Source organism: Marmota flaviventris, chromosome 4, assembly GCF_047511675.1.
Source record: "Marmota flaviventris isolate mMarFla1 chromosome 4, mMarFla1.hap1, whole genome shotgun sequence".
NCBI classification, from domain to species: domain Eukaryota; kingdom Metazoa; phylum Chordata; class Mammalia; order Rodentia; family Sciuridae; genus Marmota; species Marmota flaviventris.
The window spans coordinates 69,946,043-69,963,473 of record NC_092501.1 but is presented as its reverse complement, the minus strand read 5'-3'; the positions used below and the strand labels follow the sequence as shown (position 1 = coordinate 69,963,473).

At 39.7% G+C, this 17,431-nt stretch overlaps 1 long non-coding RNA gene across 5 annotated transcripts in view; it reads left to right on the top strand.

Annotated features, from left to right (window-relative positions):
- The window catches only part of LOC114103508 (uncharacterized), a 101,429-nt gene that overhangs the window by 15,157 nt on the left and 68,841 nt on the right, over nt 1-17,431 (top strand). For 4 of the 5 annotated variants that reach the window (XR_011707330.1, XR_011707331.1, XR_011707329.1 and 1 more), the window contains exons 2-3: nt 3,117-3,176; nt 16,940-17,039. This is a non-coding gene — a long non-coding RNA (uncharacterized lncRNA). The remainder of the gene's footprint in view (nt 1-3,116; nt 3,177-16,939; nt 17,040-17,431) is intronic. The other variant, XR_011707332.1, reaches the window with a different exon arrangement.

Below are 17,431 nucleotides of genomic sequence, written 5' to 3'. Positions count from 1 at the left end.
CTCACTGGCTGCCTCCATCAGCAGAACACTCAGGTCAGGTCTGGTTAGCTCAAGAATGACTGCCATCGTGGTGCATGTCAGCAAAGCCAGACCTGTTCAACTCTTGGTGCCTCAGTCTGTTTTCTGTTGCTGTATCAAAATACCCAAGAGTGGATAATTTACAAAGAAAAGAGGTTTGTTTTGATTCATGGTTCTGGAAGTCCAAGAGCATGATGCTTGTCCTCTGGCAAAGGTCTCAAAGCAGAAAGGGAAAATAGCCATGTGTAGAAGAGATCACGCGGTGAGAGAAGAAGCATGTGAGAGTAAAGGAAGCAGAACCTGCTTTGTAACTAACCCACTCTCACGGGTTCTACATTAATCCCTTCATGAAGGCAGGGGTCATATGACCCCACCCTCTGTTTAAAGGGGCCCACATCTCTCAATATTATTATATTGGCAATTAAATATGAGTATTGCTGAAGACAAACCATATTCAAACCATCGCACTTGAATCATGGTCATGAGAGACAAACCATTATAGACTTTAGGTCTGAAAGTAGGCCATGCTATTAAATATCAATTATGAGTTTTTAAAGTATAAACAACCTATTTGAAAGCTGCTAAGTCATTAAGTGAAGCAGTCAGACAATTCCTTCATGATCACTACTCTTCTGTACATCTCAGACCTTTTGATTTCAGGTTTCTACATTTTTTGACTTGTTTGTTTTGTATCATTGGATTCTTACAATGCTTTTAGGCATTACTCAACTGCCCAGACAGTCTACATTCTGAACAGACTCTTACAGATGACATGTGTCCAACACTTCCAGGGACTTGGTGCTAGCTTGGAAGTGATTATATTAAATTAGGCTTGCAAATCACATCATAGTTTGCAAACACTTTCACTATCATTAGTTCCCTGAAACCTGAGGTGTGTGGTGATCTTCAACTTATTGATGAGGAAATAGAAGTGAACTGGTTAGCCCAAAGGCTTAGAGTTATGACAGATCCAGATTTCCTGTTAAATTGTATGCCTTCTCACCAACTACTGCCTGCCCATGACATAAAGATAAAGATGAAGATAATTACCAATATGGACTGACTTTTTCTGTCCACCAGCCCTTGCTAAGTGCTTTAACATGCATTATCTCATTTGTTTCTCCAAAGAGGCGTGTGAAAAACTGATGTTATTATCTCCATTTACAATGAGAAAACGGGGGCTCAGAGGGATAAAGTAAATTGTTCACTGTTCTATAAAGAGGGAGTTGTAGAGACGAGACCAAACTCAGCTAGTCTCATCCCAGAGGTTAGGTTCTTAAACCCATGAGTCCTGCCCCAACAGGCCAGAAGTGGAGTTTACAATTCAATTTGAGTCCCTGATATCTATCTATCTATATACCTATCTATCTATATATTTAAATTTAGGTACTAGGGATGGATCAACAACCCAGAGGCATCCTACTATTGAGCAACATCCCCAACTCCCGTTTTAAAAAACATTTTTTCTTTTGAGACAGGGTCTCACTAAGTTGCCAAGACTGGTTTTAAGCTTGCAACCCTCCTGCCTCAGCCTCCCACATTGCTGAGATTACAAGTGTGTGTCACTGTGCCCATCGGGCCCCTGCTTTTTAGTTTTCCATTCTTTTACTTTCTTTTTTTTTGTATCCTATTTCAGAGTTCCTACTTTCTGGGATACCAAAAGCCCTGTGACCCAAAGGATCTACAAACAAACATCAATTTTATCAGTTGTCAGGTCTTCAGGGTTGGGGAAACAGAGGAGAACAGGAGATTATTGGGAACAGAGGGGAGCACCAAAAGACTTAAAGGAGGAGGAGAAGGGAATTTCCTATTCCAATATGGTCACAGTGACAGAGGCTGAGGGCATGATTATGTCATGCACCTGCAGGGGATGAAGCCATTGTCATCCCAGCTATATGTGCCGCTGCAGTCTCTCTCCCTCTCCCCCCCCCCCCTGTCTCTCTCTCTCTCTCTTTATAGTAGCACATATGGCACTTTCTTAATTGAAATTTTCATTATAATGGATCTGACCTGTATTGTTCTATTAGCTTTAGCAAAAAAAACATTCTAACAGGTTTTAATATTAGAACTGAAAATGTTTCCAACTAGCTGAGGAGCCATAGAGCAGGCTCGGATCATACTACTAATAATGAACAATCTGCTTGCTATCATCAAGTTCTTATTATTTACATGTAGTAAACTATCCAGAGATAATGTGAGCTTGAGTCGCCTTCTGGTTTTTACTGATCTTCCCTAATTTACCAGAGGAAGTCTGACCAAAGTGTCCCCAGGTCACCTTGGTGTGCCCCTAGTATGCCTCAGTATGTCACATGGAATCTTCCCTGCATAGCTGCTCATAATCTCTGGGCTAGCCATCCCCAGTGGATCTGGAGAGCTGTTTCAGTTAAAAACAAACAAACAAACAAACAAACAAAAACATCATTCAAGGAGGAGATTTTTCAATCTCATTTTCACAGATGTTTCTTTTGAGGCATCTTCTCTGCAATGGTCCTGGTGGCACTGAGAGGGACTGAGTGAGCAGCTCTGCCCTTGAACATGGGCTCCTCAGTTAGAGCCCTGCCCTGGTCCTACTCCACTATAGCTTTTCCTACAGGGCAATGAGTTTGCAGGGATGAGGTACTCTGACCACTTAGAGCTCATGTACCTCTCACTTCAGGTGTCTGGGACCCCTGTTTCCTGCCCAAGCAGCCTTGAACCATCTCCACACATGGATCTCTTCCCAGCGTCTGACTTGAGAGTCTACCATACTGTTAATTACACAATCCCCATTCTGAGGGGGCATGAAGAGACCACAGTCACAGGGGCCTGTAGATCATGTGTGGGTCTATCTGCAAGTGAACAATGTCCCTTCCCTCACAGTATGGGATAGGAAGACATGGGTGTGGCCTTGGCCTCAGCCTTGTCTCACCTCACACTTGCTGCTCACCGAGAAACACTGAGTGGTTCTGAATTTGAACTTGTCCTTTCAGGTCATTATGAAGATCTGCTGGCCGTGGAAGGAGGATAGAACATATCTTGTTCAGCAGTTTGTTAGCTTGACTTGCACCTGTCATGTATTTAGACATATGTTATATGAGGTTCCATTTCTCTCGCTTCAGCTCCTGATAATGTAAGGAATGGTCTGAGACGGCAGGAACTGACCTTGGTGAGCTGAATAGGTAGGTGGGCAGAACACAGGACATCTTTCCCTACTCCCAAGGTGAAGAGTTCACGGAAAGATCTCACTGAAGAGTGGGGGAGCAGGGGAGCTTGGGTCTTCTATTTGGATTTGTTATCAAGTGACTGATGTCCTAGGATAGTTCCTCTTAGGACCTCAGTTTCCTGGCCTTTTAAAGAGAGGAGAGGTAAATTAGCCTTTCCCAAAGCATATTCCTGGACCACTTGTCCTGCCAGATGACCCATGAAACAAGGGTTGCATCATCAATTAAGTGAGGACAACAAATCATTTCCCCCTTGGGATTATGATGCTCATTTGCATAATAAAGCTTCCTAGAATTTTGATAGTTGAAAAAAAAAAGATTAATTGTAATTAACCTAGTTTCCTACATCAAGAATTTATTGGGTTCTTACTGTGTGCTAGGAACCATCCTATAAGCTTTATATGGACATTTATATAATTATTAAACCAACCCTATGATATAGGTGATATTACTAGTTCATTTTACAGATCTAGAAACCGGGGATCAGAGAGGCTGAATAATTTGCTCAGAGTTAGAAATGAAGTTTATCACCTGATTCTGGGACTAATGTCCTCACTCATTCCCAAAAGAAGGCTTATTATTTGTTTTGTCCCTTATGGGTTTGTGATTATCATCAAAGTCTGAGTGACCAATCTACTTCATATTGATTAAAAATAAACCATTTTATCATTCTAAACAGTTTTCTAAATTTAAAAAAAAGATTTTAAAATAGTGTCTAATATATAAAGGACCAGTAAGCACATAAGATGTTCAATACCATTAGTCATCAGAACATGCCAATCAAAACCATAATACCATTTCATATCCATTGGAATGGCTATAATCAAAGCACCAGAAAAATAAGTGTTAAGGATGTGGAGAAATCAGAACTCTTCTACATTGTTGGAAGTAATGTGAAATGGTGCAGCCACCTTGGAAAACAACCTTACAGATCCTCAAAAAGCTAAACATAGAATTACCATGTGGACCAAGAATTCCTCTCCTCGGTATAAATCCAAGAGAAATGAAAATATTAGGTCCTCATAGAAATGTGCACATGCCCGTGCCTAGCAGGATTTTTTTTATAAGAGTCCAAAGCTAGTAACAACCCAAATAGCCATCCTCTGATGAATGGATAAGAAAAATGTGGTACATCCACACAATGGAATATTATTATTTTATATTATTTATATATTATTATTTTTATGGAATATCATTCCAAATAAAAAGGAATGAAATACAAGTTACAATGTGGATGAAACTTGAAAACATGAAGCTAAGTGAAAGAAACCAGACAAAAATGACTACCTATTAGATGATTTACTTTGTATGAAGGTCCAAAATAAGTAAATAGAAAGTGGTGTTGTGGTTGCCTGGCATGCATGTAGGGAGATTGTCAGGGATGATAGCTAAAGTGCATGGGGTCTCTTTTTATGGTGATGAAACTTCAGATATTGATTGTGGTGATCATTTTACATTTTGTGAATAAACTAAAAAACATTGCTTTTTACACTTTAAATGGATGAGCTTTATGGTGTATGATTTATATGTGAATGAAGCTATGACCCTCATCCTGCAAACTCCCTGCAGTATTTAAAATAATTTTGAAAAGGGATCTGCTAATTACCCCCAATGCCACTGTCTTTTATGCTTTGTCTTTCCTTCTTATCTCTGTTCACTGCATGGCCCACAGGAATAAATGCACTCAGCTATTCACTAAAATTAGGGAGGCTAGTGGCAATGATATTTGTTCAGATTCTTCTCACCAGTTCATTCACCGATCACTTTTTTATTTCTGCATCCATCCAATGCATACCCCTGAGCTCCTCCCTGTGCCAAGCCCCATGCCAAGTTCTGGACCACAGCAGCAAGGAAGCCAGATAAGTTCTCATCTACGTGGGATAATTGGACAAGGAATAGTCCCTGCAAGGCAGTGTGAAGATGGTGCACTGAGGAGCCTTGTGGGGAAGGTCTCAGAGGTGCCTCTCCTGATTGTTGAAGGGGATATGCTTGGGCAATTGCTAAGGTCTGCAAACTCCCTGAGCCAGGGTAGATAGACAATGAGGAGAATTGAGCCCCCTGCAAAAAAAAGGCACTGATGGGCATTATTAAGGAGATTGTGCTGAGACTTGATGGCTATGGGGAGTCCCTGAAGGCTTTCAGCAGAGGAATGACACATTTTCAAACTATTGCAATTGAAACATAATTCAGTTTTGTGTACTCCAGCATTTTATTTAAATTATTTTCTATATTTTTATGCAAGTTTTTTTTAAAATTTAAACTTTTTATTGTTTTTAATGAATGTAAAGTCTATCAAATCAATGCTGTTTCACTACATTATGTCTTTATTATTGGACATGGAGTTTGTTACTAGTTTTTGTCCCCAAACTCTCTCCTACTTTAGCCAAATGACAGTGAATTTAGTCAATCCTCATTTTCTCATGCATGTAGTCCCTTATTCCTCTTTCTGGCTAACATTGGAATACACATTGTACTTCCTTTATTTTTCTAGGAGTTATTTCTAGGAGTTACTATCAAAAGGATTGATGATTTTTTTTGTCTCTAACTTGTTCACCATTGTGCTTCAAAATGGGCTGTGTCATTTACAATCACTAAATAACAATTATTATTATAAGAAATTGTATGTGATGGGAGGGGAGGGAAGGGAAAGGGGGAAATGGAAGGACAGCAGAATAAAATAGACATTATTATTGCTGTGGGTATATACGTGACTGCATGACCAATATAATTCTGCAACATGTACACTCAGAAAAATGAGAAATTATATCCCATCTGATTCAAATGTATGATATGTCAAGATCATTGTACTGTCATGTATAACTAGTTAAAACAAATAAAAAAAAGAAAAAAGAAAAAAATGAAAAGAGAAATTAGTGATAGGGAAAGGAGAGTAGAGAAATTTAGTAGTTTCTTCTCTGATTAGTAAATCAATTTACCAATTTACCAAACATATATGAATTCTCAGGTAAATGACTTTAGATATCTTCTCAGTAAGATACTTTTATTTTTGAAAATAAAATTAACTGTATTCTGAATATTTTCATGTACATTTTACCCATGAACATAGGCTACTTGAAATTATTAAAGGTAATTATGCTCTTGTGTTGAATTTCTTAAAAAAAAAAAAAAGAAAGAAATTGTATGCATTTCTTCTTCATTCTCACTTCATGCGGAGGCGGGGGGATGGTAAAGGAGTATTTTTTTTTTCTGTGCACAAATTCACCTGATAATCTGTGATAATCTGTCTAAAGTCCGACTGATTCATCATATTTTAGTTATGTCATATAAAAAAGTAAGAAAACCACATAGAACTTGAAATCTTTGTCATCTTTTGGAAAAAGAAGTCCGTTGAGTTAGGGTCATCCGTTAAGGTAAAAGCAAGCTTAAATCACTGGTGCTGTTGATACAGTTCTGCAAAGCTACTCTACCCTATACTTTTCCAGCAGAATCAAAAAATTTTTTTTCCAGTATAAGCCATAACCACTTTTAAAAAGGGGTTAAGGTTTTGTTTTGTTTCCCATTTTGAAGACTTTTGTCCATCCACATCAAGACGATCCGATAGGGAAGGCACTGGCCTTCCGACTAACAAAAATCCATCTGAGTTGATTGTGGCATAATACCCTCTGAAATACTATCAAAATAAAGAGGACATTTAAACATCCTTGTCACTACTGCACATAAAAAGAGAATTACCTCTCTTTCTGTGGAGCCCTGCAAGTAATAACATATATTTATAACAGCAGTAGCAGTTCTTTAGCTGGATTCGTATTTGTCTTCCGCAGGAAAGGTTGGTACCTGGAAGGCTTCAGCTGAAGAAGATTGCCCTGGCTAATGTTAGGCCCAGAGGATGGGATATTATATGGTGTGTTGACTTCAAAATGATCGGTTTAAGACTCCAACTTTGAAATCCATCATTTCCTTTTTGAGATCTCTCTGCAGGGACACTGGCGGATGGGAGATTTTAAATGAGTACAAAATATTCAGGAACACTGGAATCCATTCTCTACCCTGCCCCTAATTATTTCATGCAATTTTTCTGTAAGGCTCTGGATAAATAACTTTTTGAGTTTTCTGATAAGGTCCACATGGCTTTATTGGTAAGAAGGTAACAAGAGAAAAAAATAGGACTTGCACAGAAAAGGATGTTATCTTCTTCTCACAGATCCAAATGATGAGCTAAAACATTGCCAAAGCCCGGACCTCCCAGTGCCAGGCAGACTTTTTCAGGAGGTTGAATTCAGCAGTGGCTGAGCTCAATCAGAGGTAGTGTGGAGTAGGAGGAGCATGGATATCAGGGCACTGAGTTCCTCTTCTCTGTTGTTAGGAATTGAGCACTTCAGAAATCTTCCCTGGCTTTTAGGGAAGCAACTGTAGCTATTGAGTAAATTAGATGTTGGTGGTGTCTCTGGGAATTGCTTTCAGTTTGGACATTTGGTGCCTCTAGGATTTCTTTTGGAGGAAGTTCTAGTCTCTGACTTTGTTTTCATGTTGAATTTTAATGACCTTCAATGGACCAACTCCTAGGATCTTATCCCAAACAACTGCCTGTTGAGTTGAGGGGACTCCCCTGTGCTGTTTAGCTCATACTCCTATGTGTGGCTGTGATGGCTTCTATTGTCATATATAGTCAAGTGAAAACTATTTTAACAAACAAAGGAAGAAAAAGACAATATTTCAATATCACTCAGGTTCCCATATGGAGTAGTGACTGAAGGACTTGGAGAACTGGGGATAATTATATAGTGGTTGAATGACTCTTCTTGTGAAATAAAAAAGTACAAAGGTTAGGAAGTTAGAACTGAGAAGAATTTGCAGGAGGTCCTGCCGGAGGACCTATGAGCTCTACTTTGTTGAAAATGAAATCTGATTGACTTAGCTCAGCTAGAAAAACTTCACAAAAGAGACTTCAAGTACTGTTTTCTTACTGACAGGATACAGGGTATTTAGTATCATGTGAATAGCCATTAATAGTCAGATATCAAGTTTGAAGGCACTTTGTTTTGGAGGGGAGGTGAACCTTATAGGTATTCCAAGAGCAGACACTTGCAGGTGCAAACAAGCTACCCCTGATGCATGAGTTGGTCATGTGAGTAGAAGCTTGGTGCTTGCTGGTTGCGTGATTGAGTCGATACAATGAGAATTCTTCTTTCTTTATATTCTTCATCACCAATATAATTTCTTTTTGCCTGTGATTAAATTTTGTCCAAATCTCAGAGTTGTCTTGGGAAGGAAATGTCTGGGGTTCTTCTGACAGCTTTGTCTTGGGAGGGTGAGAATAGGAGAGGGGTGGGAAGTGGAGCAGAGGTCATTGTGCCCCAGGTACAGCCTTCTCTCTCAAGATGGTCTCCATGTAGAATTATGGGAGTCTTTAGAGCAGAAACAATGCATTGTCTACTGTTTTCCACCCTCTGTTTCCATGAAATCAGCTCACCGGTACTAAGCACAAGCTCCAAGCTGTAAGGCCTAATGTTGAGCTAATGTTGAATTTGTCAGCATTCAGTCTGGAAGCTGTTCTAGGTTGAAAGAGCTCAGCTCAATGATCAACACTTACAAAAGCTTTTCTGTGTGCTCATGGCCACCCCGACCTGGTTGTGCAACATGGGAGGAGTCTGTGTTCACACACCAAAGCTTCTTGATAGGCATGGGTGGCATGTCACATTATTCTTTGGCTGAGACATTAGGTTCTTCCCATGATTAGAACAGTCAAAGCACAACAGTAGGAAGCTTAGGTGATGCCTAAGCCTGTGGTTTTGTCTTTTTGAAGGCGGTTAGCAGTTAGAGAATTTCTGGGATTCACCAATATTCTCTCTATGCTGAAGTCAATTGAGTTAGGGGAATGAGGATAAAATGTATTAAGGCCTCTTTGACACATTATTACAGAGAAAAGTCAAGTATTTTCAATTAATGCCCAAGCGCTCATTTCTTTTTTTTACATATATATATATATATATATATATATATATATATATATATATATATAAAGAGAGAGAGAGAGAGAGAGAGAGAGAGAGAGAGAGAGACAGAGAGAGAGAGAGAGAGAGAGAGAGAGAGAGAATTTTTTAATATTTATTTTTTAGTTTTCGGCGGACACAACATCTTTATTTGTATGTGGTGCTGAGGTTCGAACCTGGGCCACAAGCATGCCAGGCGAGCACGCGACCGCTTGAGCCACATCCCCAGCCCCCAAGCACTCATTTCTGAACAGCTAAAATGAGTTGGTTATGGAGGACACCTACAAAATAAAGACGTGATCCCTTATGTTAAGTCTCTCTCTCTGTCTCTGTCTCCTTCATAGGGAAGATTAATGGGCAAATCCAAGATTACAGTAGTTTAATGAGAGCAGAAAAAGACTACCTTTACTCACAAAGATCAAGCAGACCATGTGGAATAAGTTGGAATTGAACAGCCTCTTGAGGAACCTGTTGGCATCAACATAGAAAAGAGCCAGAAAAGCATTCCAAGTTCAGGGGGCAGCATATGCAAAAGCACATCCATAAAAAGAACACACCTCTCTAGGAATCACAGATAGTATGGGATGTTTAAAATACAGGTTGTGGTAGGTCTTGGAATAATAAGTGGATCAGTGGTGAGAGATGACATTGAAGAGGGAAGCAGAGATTAGAACATGAAGCCTCTACATAATGTACCATTTAAAGAAGAAGTTTGAGCTTTATCCCTTACTAATTGCATGGGGAAGCCATCTGTGTTAGTCAGCTTTTAGTTGCTATGACAAAATGTCTGAGATAAACAACTTTAAGGAGGAAAGATTTATTTTGGCTTTTGGTTTCAGAGATTTTAGTCCATGGTCACTTGGTGGTTGCTGTTAGGTCTGTGGCAAGGTGGTACAACATGACAGAAGTGAATGGTGGAGCAAAGCTGTGCATCACATAGCAGCCAGGAAGCAAAGAGGTGAGGTGGAGGTAGGACCAGGGTCTGGATATCTCCTTCAAGGGTATGCACCCAATGACCTAACTTTCTTCCACAGGACTCCCCTCCTAAAGGTTCTACCAGCTCCTAGTAATATCATAGACTGGCAACCAAGTCTTTAGTACATGGCCTCTAGAGGATATTTAAGATCCAAACCATAACAGCATCCAGAGATTTTAAGCATGAGAAAGACATTCACTCAGTAATTCAACAAATATTACCAGTACCTACCATGTGCCATGCATGGTAGGGACTGAGGTTATAGCACTAGACAAGATCACTGATTCATATCCAACATGATCTGATATGCATTTTTAAAGGAAGCTGTGTGACAACGATGTGGGGGATAGGTTGGGCTTAGGGTCCAGTGAGAAGTGAGAATCCTTTTTTTCTACCTGCATTGAAACTGTATGGGATATGTTGATCATTATTTTCAGAAGTCCCCAGAGTAGAACAGTAGCTTATTTGCAATATTTTGAAAAAAAAAAATTCTGAAACATCATGACCTGCCTAAGAACTAATGAGAAGCCCAATGAATCAGCAAGGGAGAACATATATAGAAATAAAAGGCACACTTTTTATTTATTAGGTTTTACTAAAAGAAACTCATGAAAGATAAAGGAAGTTGTGCAAAGTTGAGAAGTGATCTTAGAAATATCTGCAGAAAATAGGAGAATAAAATAGAGAAAGGGGGTATGTGGTAGAGCCAGTTACCACCCTGAGCAACGGGGTGTGATCTCACTGGGGATTTCTGGGGACAGTATAGAACACACCTCAGAATGATCTAAGGTGCTAGGAAGCTGGGGTGTTTACCCATCAAATCATTGTCCATCAGTGTTTTTACTTGTGAGGGCATCAACTTCTAACTTGCTTTGTGCAGAGACTCACTGTACTTTTTAGGCCAGAGAGCCCCAGGAGTTCATGGGAAATGGCCATCAGTACATCGAAGTAAAGAGATATGCCTAGGGCAGTAATGGAATCTGCTACACAAGTTAATAATTCTTGAGTGCTTTTCTTTCATTCATTCATAGGTACTGGATTCCATATTTGCAATCATGTGTATTAAATAACAATCCTAAGGATTAAGTTAAATCAGGGGTTCTCAACTGGGGGTGAATGAGCCACACCCCAAAAGGATATTTGCTGATATCTTGAATCATTTTTGGTTGGGAAAGAGTGCGATTGGCATCTGGGTGGTGGGCCAAAGATGGTGCTAAACATTTTATTGTGCCAGGACAGTCCCTCCCATCCCCACGATGCTTAAAAGTACCTAGTCTTAAATGTCAATAGAGCAGATATTGAGAAACTCAGGATTAGTATATGCTATTTCACAAGTAAGAACTCCAAGGTTCAGAGATATTGAATAACTTCCTTGGGTTTATAAACCCAGTGCATGGCCTAACCAGAATTCAAATTGAGGTTTATCTACTTCCAAACTTCATGCTTTTTGATTTACATTGGTCTGCCTTCCAGATAAAAAGAACCTACATCCCAGAGGCTCACTGAAAAAAAAATAAAAAATAAAAAAAATAAAAGACCAGATCAGTACTGGCCATGCCCCCTGGCCCAGAACTTCAAAGGAGCCTGGAGCTGGCTGGAACTGGAAGGAGTTGGGGAATGAACACCTTTCCCATCTCTCCCTGGCTTCTCTCCCTCCTGGGCAAGTTGGGGCAGGCTCTATGGGCGCAAGTCCCAGATCTGCATACCATGACTGGCGAGGTGCCCTTAGCTGGAAGCTCTGACTCCTTCCCAATGCACAAGGACGCTCTTCTGCTGCCAAAGCTGGCTGGTAGTTCTATCTGGAATGGCAGCTCTCCCCCTCCCCCCAGGCTTGGGATGATCTTCTGGCAAGCATATGTAGTGAAGAGTTACAGGTGGTGCAGACACGGTTTGGAAGGAATCCCAGCTGGGCCACCTCCCAGGAGCCTTCTGATCACTCACCAGATAACTCTAGCTGTTTGCAGAATCCCGGGAATCTTAGCTGCTCCAGGAAACCGCCTTCAAGGGCAAGGAGAGGTTCTGAGAAGCTAGAATAACCTTGGAACTGAAATTACTGTATCCTTTTGCCTCCTTAGGTTGGAAATATTTTTGCAACACCATAGAATTCTCCATTTTCTACCCTAATGATGTGGGGGTGAGCAAAGAGCAGGTTCACCTCTGAGGACTCCATCCAGATACCTGCAGGTCTCTGAACTTGCCCTATTCCTTTGCTGGAGGTGAAGTCCACATTGTTTCTCTCTGGGCACAGTTCATGGACTCTTTTTGAGAACTTGCAGCTCTGTAGTGTCAAGTCTTCTGGTTTCCAGACCCACATCCTGCCCTGGGGGGAATTGACATCCATCACACATGTTGTTCCTGTCTGTTTAATCAAACTTTCATTTGATGTTGGCTGGAATTTCACATGTGGACCTAATATAGAAAAATTAAGTGATTCCAGCAGCTTAAGTCTGAAGGGAAGCATTAACCTTTGATATCAAATAAATTAAAACATAGCACATCCCAATAATGTGTTTTTTGGAGGTACTGAGTAGAAGTGTACTCACTTGTTCATACATTACTTCATTTCCCCACTCATCTAGCAAACAATTAATGAGTATTTACCAAGTTTGAAGTTTTAGGAGGTGTTGTGCAGAACATTAAGGCAAGGATGATGAAGTTCTTGCCTGAGAAGCTTAAAATCTAATGAGAAAAAGAGATAAATAGGTATCTCACATTGCATGATAAAAAAATATCATAAGAGAAATACCAAGAGGTGCTGCATGATCCTCTCTTGTTCTAGGCTATGAAATAGCTCCAGCATGGTAAGGTGTCAGCAAATATGGGCTACATTTTTATGAAAATGGGTTCTGTAGAGGAAGAGAAAAATAGGATTTTAGTGTGAGCGGTAGGTAGGCTTTGGGGAAAATATATTAATCAAATAGGTATGGTTTTCAAATAATTTAAATTTATTTACAAACCTCTTGTCATATTCTTCCACTATTCTCTTTGTTAATACAATTAGCTTATCATGTTACGTATCAATAGTACTCAAAATGTGTTTGTAGACCTGGTACAGAGATTGATGGTACCTATATTTAGTAACAGTTGTAGCAATTTGATGATGACTTTGCTTATTGACTGACAGGAAAATTTGAGGCTCGGGTTTTGTATATCATTGTATAATTTTATTTTTCAGTAGCTTATTTTTATTAATTTCTAAAAGTATCCATCTGTGACATATAGAAAATGAAATAATAGAAAAGGTTTCCTTGCTTTGGATGATTTGAGAAGTCCTATGTAAATGATTGCTCATATCTGTCTTACCTCTGGAATACAAGCTTCCTTAGGGCAGCAGCTGCATTTTTTGTGTTTGTATTTCATTCTTGAGCCTATAAGTAGGTGCTCCTTAGTTATTTGTTGAATTAAACAAAAACATTAAAGGAACTTGGGTCAACCTTCAGTGAATTATTTTCAACTTTTGGAAAGTCTATTTGCAGGTTTCCACTTGAATTAGCTCTTGGACTCATATATTCATTTATAATGAAAGCAGCCCTTGATTTTATCATCCTAGGACTATTTAACTTCAGGATTGCAGGCCTTGAGCATCGATTGTTCTACTATTTTGTTAATGTGTACTTGCTCAGCTTATCTGTGTGTTCCATGAGCCTAAGAATTAAAACCTCACTGCCTTTACTTTTTCTCCAAATTTAGTATATTAGACCTTTCCCAGTTTTATATCTTCTTAAAATCGCAGAGCAGACTTGTATATATCGCTTTTAATGCCCATTGTTTCACTTTCTTTTATTTACACCATTTATTCCCCAAAGGCTTATTAAGTAACTGTCATGTGTGTGGCACTGCATGAGGCACTAGGGGTACAAAGACCAAGAAACAAACTTCCCACCTTCAAGGAGGGACTACTCTAGTAGAAGAGTTAGAAATGTAGATACAAGATTACGGTGAGGAATTATAGGCACTAGGATGGACACTGATATGAGAAACAGAAGGCATAAGATTAGAAGTGACCAGTTCCATGTTGGAGGCCAGGAGAGCTTAAGGGAAGAGGGGTTTCTTAAGTTCAGATAGAAATGTGAGTGAGTAATTGTCAAGGAGAGAGCATTGCTACTACAGAACACTCAGGGAAGATGCATAGCTTCATGTTGTGAGAGCTTCACTCCACCATTGTTATAACCACCACTACCACCAGCATTACCACAACTCTTAACCACCACCACCACCATCATTCCCATTACCACCAGTATCATTGTTATGACCAACTCACCACCACCATCATTACAACCACCACCACCATCAGTATTGCCATTACCACCAGCAGCATCATTATGACCACCTCATCACCACGATTTGGTAACATTTCTTGGTCACTTATTATATTTAGGCATAGGTTACTTATTATGTTTAGTCCTACAGTAGGACTTCACTTGCATTAACTCATAGACTTTACAAACTATGGATCGGGCACTTTTAGGGTTCCCAATTTATAAGTGAGGAAGGAGGTACCAAGGCAAAAATTATTTGCCCCACTTCGTACATTGAACAAGTGACAGGATTCAAACTCAAGTCTACTTGACTCAAAAACTAAGCTTGTATTCAGGTCTCTGACAAGTCTTAAATGTTAGTCCCTATGTTTAGCCTTATCATTTTGATAGGTATTTTACTGCCTAGAAATTTTGTAATGTGGCGTGCATTTTAAAATCTGCTTTTAAAGTTATTAAATTGCTAACCAAGATTATTCAAAGGACAAATCCCTAGGGGAACCCCAAGTGAGTCATTTTTGACACAGTGAAGTGTGTGATTGTCCCAGTCTGTTGGTCCTATTTTTAAACACATTCCAAAACCTTGAGATAGTACCCTGAAGTTATGTGACCACAGGTACGGAATTTTGTTTTTTGAAGTCTCCAAACATTGTGTATTAGCAGTTTTGTCCACATACCATAGCAAATATGAAAGCTCATCAGTGATAGAAATGAGGATCATGTCTTTCAATGCTTAATAAGTAAAACTATGCTAACCTTTTTATGTGTATTAGTTCCTTTAATCCTCTCAACCAATATCTCCATTTTTCAGAAGAAACATGGAGTGGCAAGCTAACTTGCCAGTTATAGTAGGTAGGAGAGCAGGGATGTGGTCACGGTGCTGGGTGCCTTTGGAGCCTGTATTTTTTACACCACTCCTTAGAAATAGGAGTAAAAATCGGAAGGGTGGGAACTCGGGGAAAATGTCAACTTCCCAAATGGCTCTATCTTTCAGGCACACTTACTGTATCAGGGTCTAGTGTTCCAAAGCCTGTGGAGATAGGCAGAGCAGACACCCAGAACATTCTCTGAGCCCTAGAGTCTCCAGGCTTCTTGGGGTGGTGCTGGCTGTGGTCCCTGTGGTTTGATAATGCACCTTCCCTCTCCCAGCTCACATTCAGACTCTGCTTCAAATACAGCGGCTATCTATTTCTCTTCCACTAATGGGTAAAGCTGACGACTTACTCTATCTTGACAATTACTGATTTGAAAAATGTCTAAAAGTTTAATCATGGGGAATGCTTAGTCACTGAATATAATTTCTAATGGATTTTAGAAACAAAATAAATAACCCTGTCTTACCTGATGAGCTGTTGTGGGAGGGGGCATATGAGAGAATGTGTTAACTTTTGAAAAAGCATATGCCTTTATTCAAATAAAGGCAGAATATGTCATTGGGTCTTAACTTGTGTGCCTCATAAGGGAAGGACATCTTGCTGCAGTCATTCTGAAAGAAGTTAAGGAGATAACATCTGGTCAGGGATGCTGCAGAAGAAGAATAGATGGTGGGTGTGTTGCTAAATAGCAAAGGCAGTTTTCTAGTCCTGTGACCTTGAGCTAACTAATAACTCTATACCTTCATTTCTTTATTTGAAAGATGAAGATACTAATAGAAGCTCTTCCTAGGGTGACCAAGATTATTAAATAAGCTGATACTCATACAGTGCTTAACACGGGGACTGCCATAGATTCAGGGCAGTGGAATGTTAGCTCCTCTTATTATTCTTAATCACTGTCTTGATCCACCTGATAATCTCATCTACCCAGAACAGCTGCACGAGCCTCAAGTTGTCAACTGCTCTTTAGCACAACTGTTCTAATAGAAAGCTGCCTGGTTCCTGACCAGAGATTTTCTTTTGCCCACTTAAATGCTATAATTTTCTCTGTACAAACCATAAATGCACTGACAGAAAATAGGGCCTCAACCATGAGGTAGCCATGAGCCTGGCTCCCAGCAGCAGCAGTCACGAAGCAAAGGAGTGAGTGGTTTCCCCTTTCTTAGAGAAAAAAGATTCTGCTGATTGTGAAGTAGGGGATTCTGCAAATTGGCCAAAGGGTGCTCTCACCTGAGTTTTCAGGTCCTTCTGGGAAAGAATAAAATAAAGCTAACAAAGAAAAACAGACAAAACCCTTCCTCTTTTCTCTTTTTCCCAGACTGCTTCTTTAATTAGTAGGTTTGAATATGGCTATGCTCACCCAGTGGCTGTATTAGGGTTTAATGATCTGATCAGCTGTTTGCATGAGCACTTGTCCTAGTTATTTGATACTTTTTGCTGTAGGTCAAAGTGACTAGACATTCTGGTTTTGCAGGGAATGTCCCCAGTGACATAGCTCAAAGTGTTTCTTTTTAGCCACCGTATGATGTAATGTGGCCCTTTATTTCTTCTCCTCTAGCCCCACACAGACGGGAGACATGAAGTGATTGCTCTTGCAAAATGTTAATTGGAAGGATTAAATATCATCCTTTTTTTCTCCCCCCTTCTTTCTTTTTTTAAATAGAGGCCGAAATTAAAATCGAGAAGGCGCAGGGTAGCTGGTAATCGCAATCGGAAGGAGCTGAGGATTCTGAAAAACTGCAGCACAGTTTCTCTGGAAGGAGGTAACACTGATTTAATCAAACCAGGTCGGAAAGGCAAGTGGTTTATTTGAACAAGTTGAAAATTAATAATCTGGAGGAACAAACAAGCCTCCCCAAAACGAGTCCAAGCCAGTGTTAAAAAGAAAATTAACCAGATGAAAGTGATCAAGCCAAGGCAAAGGTAGTGGCTTGAGAAATATAAAGTTCTAGTCTTGACCCTCACCACCAAATCTTGAGCAAACACCCTGAATACATTTGTAAATGACTTATTTTCTATTTGACTTCTTAAATTTTAAACTTATTATTATTAGTCAATGAAATGTTAGCATCCTGGGGTTAGAAGGGACAGTGGAAGTCAATTAGTCTGATTCCCTATGAGGATATTTTGAAGGCATTTATGCAGGCCAGACTAG